At 45.4% G+C, this 10,423-nt stretch overlaps 1 protein-coding gene across 2 annotated transcripts in view; it reads left to right on the top strand.

Moving 5' to 3' along the window:
• Positions 1-6,668: 6,668 nt before the first annotated feature.
• The window catches only part of LPIN2 (lipin 2), a 95,874-nt gene continuing 92,119 nt past the window's right edge, over positions 6,669-10,423 (top strand). Inside the window, exon 1 of one of the 2 annotated variants that reach the window (XM_012746152.3) lies at positions 6,669-6,880. The gene's annotated coding sequence lies outside the window, so the exon portion shown is untranslated. Of the gene's footprint in view, positions 6,881-7,329; positions 7,429-10,423 lie in introns of those variants that run through there. The other variant, XM_012746155.3, reaches the window with a different exon arrangement.

The raw sequence follows: 10,423 nt of genomic DNA, 5'->3' as shown, positions 1-10,423 counted from the left end.
AACCAGCAGTGTGTCTGAGTTCTGCTTGGTCATTCCATGGCCTTGGCATTGGCGACACCCCCAACACTTGGCATTGAAAAACTTTTTAAATTTTAGTCATTCTGATGGGTGTGTGGTGGTATCTCCTAGTAGTTTAAATTTATATTTGCCTGATTACTAATGAAATTAAACATTTTTTCATAAGTTTATGCACCATTTGTGCTTGGTCTTTTGTGAAGTTCCTCTGTTTCTTTTGCTAATTTTTCTATTGATTGATGGACTTTTTACTTATTTTTTTTTTTTTATTTTTTTTTATTTTATTTTTTTTTTTTGAGACAGAGTCTCGCTTTGTTGCCCAGGCTAGAGTGAGTGCCGTGGCGTCAGCCTAGCTCACAGCAACCTCAAACTCCTGGGCTCGAGTGATCCTTCTGCCTCAGCCTCCCGGGTAGCTGGGACTATAGGCATGCGCCACCATGCCCGGCTAATTTTTTATATATGTATCAGTTGGCCAATTAATTTCTTTCTATTTATAGTAGAGACGGGGTCTCGCTCTTGCTCAGGCTGGTTTCGAACTCCTGACCTTGAGCAATCCGCCCGCCTCGGCCTCCCAAGAGCTAGGATTACAGGCGTGAGCCACAGCGCCCGGCCTGACTTTTTACTTATTGATCCATGTGAGTTCATCATGTATTCTGGATTCTAATCTTTGATTATATATGTTGCAAATATATTCTTCTAGGATGATGCTTATTTTTGTTTTGTTTTGTTTTGCTCTCCTCATGGTCTCTTTTGAAGAAGTCCTAACTTTAATGTTGTTCAATTCATTAATCTTTTCCTTCATAGTCAGTTTTTTTCAACTTAAGAAATACTTCCTAGGCCAGGCATGGTGGCTCACTCTTGTAATCTTAGCACTTTGAGAGGCTAAGAGAGGGAGGATTGCTTGAGGTTAGGAGTTGGAGACCAGCCTGGGTAAGAGAAACTTTTCTCTACAACTTTTTTCTCTACAAAAAACATAAAAATTAGTGGGGCTGACAAGGGAGGATGGCTTGAGCCCAGGAACTTGAGGTTGCTGTGAGCTATGAAGAGGCCACTGTACTCTAGCCCAGGTAACAAGGCAAGACCTCATCTAAAAAAGAAAAAAAAAAAAAAGGAAGAAAGAAAGAAAAGAAATACTTCCCTACTCAAAATTTATTAACATATTCTCCTATATTGGCTCCTAAACGTTTTATATCACAAATCATTGAATCTAGGTTGGCATTGATTTCAAGAAACATCACAATGTCAGAAATGGTAAAATGTAAAAAAGAAAGTATGTCCTTGAAGTGATGACAGCAACACAATTTGTTTTTCTCATTTAGGACTTTAATTCAACTAAGGCTGCTTTGGGGATATGGTGTTGAGTGGAGTCCAAATTCACTTTTTCCATCCAGATAATTGCCATGGTTTGAACGCATCCTCAAATTTCATGTGTTTGAAATTTAATCCTCAAATTTCACATGTTGATGATATTTGGAGGTGGGGCCTTTGGGAGGTAATTGGGATTAGATAAAGTCATCAGGGTGCGGCCCTGTGATGGAACTGGTGGCTTTATAAGAAGAGGAAGAGAGACCTGAGCTGGCACACTCTTGCCCTCTCGCCACGTGAGGCCTCTGCCAGGTTAGGACGCAGCATGAAGGCCTTCACCAGATGTTGCCCTTCAACTTTGGACTTCTAGCCTCCAGAACTGTGAGCTAAATAAACTTCTTTTCTTTACATATTACCCAGGCTGTGGTACTGTGTAATAGCAACAGAAAATGGAGTAAGACAATAATCAACTGCCTTTTTACCGTTTATTGAAAAGTCCATCTTTTGCCCCATATTCTGAATTGCCAGCTCTGCCATACATCAAGTGTCTGTATATGCTGAACCTGTTTCTGAGCTTTGTATTGCATTTTTAAAAATTAATTTTTAAATTGACAAACAAAAATTATATATATTTATGATAAAAAACATTATGTTTTGATATATGTGTACATTGTGGAATGGCTAAATCAAACTAATTAACAAAGTTCTTTTATCTTTGTAGTTTCTGCATCATGTGTGATTATAGCTTTCCCTTTATTTCTTACACTGTTTGTTGTACTTTCTCCTTTTTTCTGATTATTTTTCATCAGAGGTTTGTAAAATTTACTCGTCTTTCACAAATCCAATGTTTGGCTTAGTTGCTTCTTTCCATTGTATGCTTGTTGCCAATTTTATTATTTTCTCATTTTATCTTTGTTATTTCCTTCTATTTGATCTTAATCTCTTGTTCTTTTTCTAACATTTTAGGTCTTTACATTTCAAATTATTTTCTCTTGCAATATAAGCTCTTAGGTCTATAAATTTCCCTTTAACTACTTCTTTAGTTTTCTACCTCAAGCTTTGATATATGGTATCAAATATTTGATAGGTAGCATTTAAATATTGTCACATTTCTATAATGATTTGTTCATTGGCCCATGAGTTTCCAAACTAATAGATTTTTCTAATTACCTTTAAAAAAATTGCTTCTTGTCTTAATTGCATTGTGATCAGAGAATATATATAGTCTGTGTTATAGTCTGTGTTATATTCGAGATTCGCAGGGCCGCAGGACAGAGAGACAGAGTCACTGAGGCTGTAATTATCAAAAGGAGTTTTATTGTCTAGCTCGAGCTAGGGTCCGAGGCCCCAGAGTGCCAGCGCAGTGGCCTCTTCTTCAGGCAGGGACCCTCCTTTGTGTGTTAGTCCCCTTTTTATAACTCAGTTGTTTACACACTGGTCTTGCATCCGCCCCCACAGTGATTCTTACTTCATCCTGCCCCTGATAGGCTCTAACCTGTTCCGGGTCCTAGCTGAGAGACTCCAGTTTCTGAGTTCTTTGTCTTTTTCCTTTTCATCCCATAATGTACTCATAATGCCTTGCGGTTAGCAAACAAGCAGTAAACAGAAGCTGGAAGGTGTCCATTGTCCTTATAGCCCAGTATCTTACAATCTGTATGACACAAAATTTTCAAAATTTGTTGAGATTGCTTTATGGCTCATATGTGATCACCTTTAGTGAGGTTTCTAGGTGGGCTTGAGAAGTGATTTTTTTCTCTTCTATATTATTTTGCTTTTGAGGTTCCACTTTTCTTGGGCCTTCTATTCCGCTTTTATTAGGTCTTCTCTTCACTTAAAGCACATACTAATCTTTACTTCTGATCCACAAAACTCCTAGGGCTGCAAAAACCAATACTTAAATTCACTAGATTCAGCAAATACCCTCCAGGCAAGTGCTGACTTTGGGCTCTGCTTACATCTTAGGGTTCTGACCTTTACCCTCTCCTGATGCTCTTTCTTAATTTCTTGCTAGTTTATAGAATATATTTTTAATATTCTACCCAGTATTTTTGTTGCTGTTGTTTTCAGTGGGAAAATCAGTCTAGACGAACATATTATGAGAAATAATTTCTCACTGCGTTTTTATTGAGCACCTACTATATGTATAATAAGTGCTGTAGTTGTGATCTGTACAAGGTGGACTAGGAACATGAGAAAAAGTGCCATTGCCTGGGGTGGGGCAGTGGGGGCAGCTGAGGGAATGTGGTGGGAATTGGTTAAAAATACACTTTGGGAGTCAAGCAGGCCTTGGGACAAATTCCAGCATTGTTGCTTACAAATTGTGAGATCTGGGGCAAGTTACTCAGTGTCTCTGTGCCCCAGTTTCTCCATCTGTAAACTGGTGTTAACGACAGTAGTTAGCATTACTAGAAGACCTGTGCACACAGCCATGGCACAGAAGATGCTGGCCATTCTTTGTCCTCACAGAGAAAGAGATGCTGAAGTTTGGAACAACCAAGCTATTTCTCTAAGGTTTAATCTCCTCTCCTAAGAGCTGCCAGACAGGAGGGCATAGGATCACCCCTTTCCAACCCCTGGCTGGGGAGACAACATTCTCGTTCTAGGGAAAATCTCTCCCCGTCCCTTTCAGGATTCCTTCCAAAACACATCTTCCTCCTTACCCTCTCCCTCCTGACTTAGGGTCCTCAACCCAAGTGTAGAGTTTTGGAAATAAAAGACAGGAAGGAAATGTCTTGCAGACTTCTGCTTTCCACCCTGCCAACAAACACCCTTGAGACAAGCAGAATGCCTGGGTGCCTTCTTATAAGGGGAAAAAGCATTTGAAAGATTCTCCTGTTGCAAAAGGAATGGCTGAAGCATACAGGCTAGAAAAAGCAGTGCAGAAAATTGGAGAGAATTACTTGCTGCTTTGCTTTAGAAAAGAAAAAATAAAGAAAAAAAAAAAGAAAATTGGAGAGAAAAGGAGCACCCTGGGTGCCACACTCGGGCACTTGGACTTTTTCCTGAACCTGTGCTGTGTCCAGATCTGCAATTCAGGGTAGAGGGTGCTTAGCACTGTGCAGGACGGGAGGACAGGGACAGCAGCTCGCATATACCTACAAGGAACCTCGGACCACAGGGGAGACGGAGAGGGCATGATTGCAAGCAGGGGTGAGGCCACACAGTTGTGCAACTCAGGAGGGCCCTGAAGGTGGCCAGCACAACACAGTAGTCCTGCAGAGAGCCTTAGAGAGTAGGAATGACAGGACTTGGTGGATGTGAGTGGGAGTAGAGGGAAATGGGAAGTCCTGCCTAGGTTTCTGGCAATAATGACTAAATGGATGATGATGTCACCAGCCAGTTTGGGAGCAGCCAGTTTGAAGAAGCTCGAAGGATGAGACTGAATTTGATTGTCAATGTGGGCCTTCTGGTGGAGATGTCGAAAGCCACCCAGCACAGGAGTGTGGATCTCAGAGGAGCTCCATCTGTTGAGAGGTGGAGGGAGTTTCAAGAAGGAAATAGTGGTCAACAGTGTCTTGCCCCACAGAGATCGTGAGACACAGGTCCTGAAAGGGGTCCACTGTATTTGGCAACTGGAAGGTCATCGGTGACCTCAGCTGGAGCAGTTTCCGGAGTGGCAAAGGAGCACAACTGTGAAGAAGTGAAACAGCAGAAACTCTTCCGGGTAGCATGGCCTGGAAGGAAAGCCATGGGATCAAGCCTTAGAAGGAACAACAAAGGCTGCTTCTTTTTAAATGGTGGGAAAAGCCTGTCTGCTAAAGCTAAGGGCTGAAGCCAGAGTTGAGAAAGAGAGAGCAATTAGCCGAGTAAGTTCCCGGCCTTGGTGATAGAAGACAGTGGGTCAGAGCTGGCTGAAGGAAGCGCTTTCTTTGACAGGCCAGTGTGCTAGGGAATCAGGTGGTCCCTCACTGCCTAGGTGCCAGGCCAGGAAATGAGGTGATATCATGCAGCAAATATTTTATGAGTCCCTGCTTTGCTTTAGCAATGGCGTGAGTTAGGTAGACACTGGAGAATGAGGAAAATACTAGAAACATGAACCAATCATTCTGAGTGAGGCCTCAAACTCAAGGTTGTTTAGAGGAAGGGAGGGGGTGTCTAGGGCTTCCTGATCGATAAAGGAGGGAAGAAGGCTTGTCAGAATATTTCCCTCCCAAGGAAGGGGGTAGTGAAAATAGCCTGGGAGAGACAGGAAAAGTCTAAGTGGGAAAAATGGAGGAAAGGAAAGAAAATAAACAGCAACAGTCTGTTCTGGGTTCCAGACACTAAGCTAAAGTAGACATTTTATAGGTAATCACGTGTAATCCCCAAAACAATCCTGTGAGAAAGACATTACTATTTTCATTTTGTTGATATAGAAACTGAGGATTAAATTCTTTCTTTAGCTTTAGTTTTGCTTCTCCATAGCAGAGCAAAATCCTTTGAATGTGGAGGGGAATATTCCAGTCCTTCTCTTTTTAAATTTTTATTTCACTTGGGAAGCCAGGTGAAAGACAGTGAAATGAGGAAGATTCAGAACACCTTTGTTTCCACAGGGCCTCGGTTACAGATGGGGCAAAGCTTGGTGGAATTCCAGAGAAAGCCCAAAGGAACTTGGAGGAGGAAGCGGCTCCCTGGGTCCCAGCCGGCCCAGAGCCCCACAGCGCGTCGGTGGGAAGACTGGGCTGCGGCAGGGCCGTCACGGGGTAGCTCGGTGTGTGAGAATGCCCATTTCAATGCCCTCAGAGCTAAATAAATGATCATACACATGATGCTCACTGAGAAATCACCTGGCATTCAGAGGTAACACATGCGCTTCCATCCATCACTGTCAATAACAGAATAGGCTGCAAAAAGATAAAAACCAGCGTGCACCAACAGTACACACAGTCCTGGCAATCCGTTTCTTCAAAAGTATATTTCTTAAAAGAAGGTGTGTAATAGGATTTTTTTTTTTTTTGGAAGGGAAAGTAAGCAAAGGAGATGCGCTGAGGGTCAAAAGAGGATTATAGAACATTTCTGCTGTACATCTTTTTTGCACTTTAATATTCTTTTTTGGCTATTGGCCTCTAAGTCCCACGTGACGCGCCGCAGCGTTGCCACGGGAACCAGAAGAAACTTTTTTTTTTAAAGTAACGTTCCTGTCACCCCAAGCATTTTTTCTCCTGAAAACCGCGATCCCGCCCTCAGAGGCCGGCGGCGGCGCGCGGGCAGGGGCCCTGTGGGAAGCCGCAGGGGCGCGGCGCGCGGCCCGGAACGACGCGGCGAGGGCGCGGCGCGCGCCCGGGAGGGGGCGGCAGAGCGCGCGTCACGTGGCCGGGGCGGGGCTTGCGCGCTGCCCGCCGCCGGCTCGGCCGCCGCTGCCGCGTCCCATTCATGAGGGCCGCCCGGCTCGGCTGCGGCCCAGGCGGCTCTCGGGCAGCGGCGGCGGCAGGAGCCCCGGCCCAGCAGCGCGCGTCTCCCGCCGGCCCCGCCCCCTCGGCCGCCCGCCCTTCCCGGCGGGTTTTCGCCGCTGCCGACCGGCCGCCGCCTCCCCTCGGCTGCCCGCGGGCGCCGGCGCGGACCGGGCGCAGAGCCGCTGCAGGTAAGCGGGCGCCGGGCCGGGTCCTCGCGTCCTCCCTCCGGGGCGGGCGTCGCGGGTCTGCGCGTGGGGCAGGCGGTGGGGGCTCGCCTTCTGCGCGCGCTGCCCTGCCGGAGGCCGGGACCCTCGGGGACGGCGCGGGCCGAGCCGCCCCATGCCCGTGCCCCGTCCTGTGCCCGCCTCGCGGCGACCGCGCCACGTAGACGCGGCCCCCTCCGCCGCAGGACGGCCTGACGGGGTGAGCGGGGGCGCCGGCGGGGTACACACCGCGGGAGCCTCTAAGGACTCAGCCGTCGCGGCCCCCGCCGCCGCCGGTGGGAATGGTCACCTGGGACCCCCCCGCCCCGGCCTCTGCCGTGGGGCTCGAGCCGCGGCCGGGCGGGTCACGGGGCGCGCGGCGGGAGGCCGCCTCTCCATCCCGCCCCCGGCCCTGGGGGAGGGGGCGCCGGGCACGTGATCGCGGCGGAGCGGGGCTGGCGGGTTGCTGTTATTTCTTCCCCGCGTTCGTTTGCCCGGCGCCTCCACCTTCAGGTCGTAGACGGGATTCAAGTGTGAGTAGTTCTCTGTTCTCAAACCCTGCTGCCCTCTCCGCGAATCTTAATTTGTATGGAACACGTTCAGATACCGTTTGTGCGGGCAGCCTCTCAACTTTTAACGCCGGCGGATCACCATGTTCTCCACTCGCCTTAACAAATTAGGACTGTTCTCATTGAAAATCCGAGATGACATTTTGAAGGCAGAATTAGCAAAACAGGACCAGGAAGATCACCCTTCTTTTTAGAAAGTACTGGAACTCTGAATACTTGGAAATGCTCTGAAGGATTACTTAACAAGCGGCCAGACTGATTGGTTAATGCACATTTGGGACTTTCCAAATTTTTAATTTAAATTGAAAACCAGTCTCTCGGTGTCAAGCCAGGCCCGGTTGAAGTTCTTTGCTCAGCAGAGATGCCGATTATACTATCAGTTAAAACTTGGCGTGGCTAGTTTATGTTTTGACAATACAAAGTCAGTTTTGAAATAAATTTTGAAATATTTGCCAATTAATTTAGTAGCCCATAATGGTTAATATGTTAATGGTTTAGTATTGATTGTTTTCTTCTGTGGCTTAAGAATGAAAAGTGTGGCAGGTGATGTTGAAGGGAGAAGCGGCGAAGATGGCTACAAGGTGCAGGGGAAGGACAGGTGACTTAGTCCTTCCTGGGCTGGTCTTCCTAGTGCAGCATCTTCACTTTGCCTTTGACTTTGAAGGACAGTCAACCTCAGGCCATACCCAACCCGAGTATAAAAAGAACAGTCCAAAGCCATGTGTGAAAGCCATCCTATGCAGGACTTCTTTCCTTTAATTAAATGTGTAGTCGATTGTGGTTGATCAGACTCAAGTATCTCCATGCCCAAATTTCGATGAGATAGCCATAGAATGCTAGAAGCGAAACGACAGGTTCCGTGTTAATAATTTGATGGCACAGTTGAAAGTCAACAGAGCTGCATTATGCTTAAGAGGAACTGGAAATGAAAGCATTTGAAAACCCTTGAAGGCTATAGTAAGCACTGTTTAGAAGCAAACAGTGGGTCAACTGGGTCAACTGGGGCTTTGTTTCCTTTATTGCTATAAGAATATATCACCCCCTGCATTGTAATTTTTGGTTTACTGCTGGACCTAGAGTCCCTGAAGGCCAGACTCCCAGAGCTGCCCACTACCAAGCACTGAGCTGGCTTTGAGAGAGGACTTGGTAGAGATTTGATGAATGAAGGTAAGCAGCAGGCAGTTTGTCCTTACCAGTGACCTGGGAGTGGGTGGCACTTCCTAAATGAGTTTACTGAATTTTCCTGAATGGTGAGCCTCGAGTGAATAATCCTGGTGGTGCCACACATTAGAGGTGGCAAAAGGTTCAACTAAGCCCATGAACATTACAGTGAACATTTTTGCAATGTTTAGTTTAAATATTAATATTTAAATATAGCCTAGTTCTCTATGTCAACAGCTATTTTCTATGCTTCTTTGTATACGTATTTCCTAATACAAGCATGATAACCCTGAGCTGCAAGCTGCATTGTTAGGAGGTAGATTCCTGGAGAGAGCTAGATTCAGCTATCTCCCTTAGGAGCTTAGCAACTTAAGTATAACCTTTTAAAAAGTCTGACTTAAATCTTTCCATCTTTAATCCTTTCCTTTTTGCTCTGACCCCAGTGACACTGTGTGTCTGTAGTGTATGCATGTTGACTTGCCTTGTCAATTGGCAGGCAGTGGTTTGGAGCCTTTATTTTGAAATCCTGTTTTTCTCTCTCTCCTTCCCTTCATTGCTAAATGAGTAGCTATTTTCTGGCTGAGACTCACAGACTCAGTCTTCTGACCTCTCATTTACCTTCTTCCTGATGAAACAGCTCACAAGTTGGTAGACAGAGCCTCCAGTCGGCAGAATCCTATATAAATAAATTATGTGTCATTAAAACTTCAAAGAGTTTGAAGCTATTTATTTTTGGCCACGGCAGTAAGTTTTATGGCTATATCTTGGTGGTAAGACATTAGAATAAGAACTTGTCTTGGTGGCTTTTCTAGCAGTTAATTAACTGGGAATTTTGGAATCCATCTCTCCAGCTGTTGGTTTGATTGTTTTAGTAACATGCTGGTACTAACATTAAACACTACATGTGTAAGGTTCTGTACTTTTCAAGACAAACGTGTGAGGGAAAGTTGCTAACTCCTATGGTCCATATGAAGCGGCTAGATATCTCTGAGAGTCAGTGGCAACCTACATGGTGGGGAGGTGCCAGAATCCTGCTGAAGCCACTCTGTTGTCCTCACGAGGGCCACCCTGCTCCTGATTTGCAGTAGGAAGCTGAGGCCACAGGGTCTGCCTCTACCCAACTTCTAGTATATCAAGAGGTAAAAGGAAGAAAAAAGAATCCTTTAGGAGCAAGACAAAGCCCTTAATGTGACTTTTAGGATTAAAATGATGGTAAAGTAAATTTTTTTTCTAATTTGATTTGCTGACTGCAGTTTAGAGTCTCTTTCCTCTAAACTCTAAAGCCTTTCAGTGCTAAATTTCAGGGCTCTTACTTGTCAGTTTAGGTTAGTGTTAAAATTGTTACCAAGAAGTGAGGCTTCTTGCTTGTAATGCCTAACAAAATGGTTACATTATCAGCTCATTTTTCTGCTTTCATTTTATCTCTGTACAAAGCCAAGGTGGTTTTTATGATTGTTAGAAATGGGATCTTTTAAAATTCTTTTTAGATTATTTAGGTCAGATACATAATTTGAGAGGCTATATAAATTTATTAGAAAAGGGTAGAGGAGCCGCCAGAATGTGATCTTTTAAAAATCCACTCAGGGCCGGGCGCGGTGGCTCACGCCTGTAATCCTAGCACTCTGGGAGGCCGAGGCAGGCTGATTGCTCAAGTTCAGGAGTTCGAAACCAGCCTGAGCAAGAGCGAGACCCCCGTCTCTACTACAAATAGAAAGAAATTAATTGACCAACTGAAAATATATATACAAAAAAAAATGAGCTAGTCATGGTGCCACATGCCTGTAGTCTCAGCTACTTG

This window comes from Microcebus murinus, chromosome 17, assembly GCF_040939455.1.
Source record: "Microcebus murinus isolate Inina chromosome 17, M.murinus_Inina_mat1.0, whole genome shotgun sequence".
In the NCBI taxonomy this organism is placed as follows: Eukaryota; Metazoa; Chordata; class Mammalia; order Primates; family Cheirogaleidae; genus Microcebus; species Microcebus murinus.
This window is presented reverse-complemented; position numbering and strand designations above follow the sequence as displayed.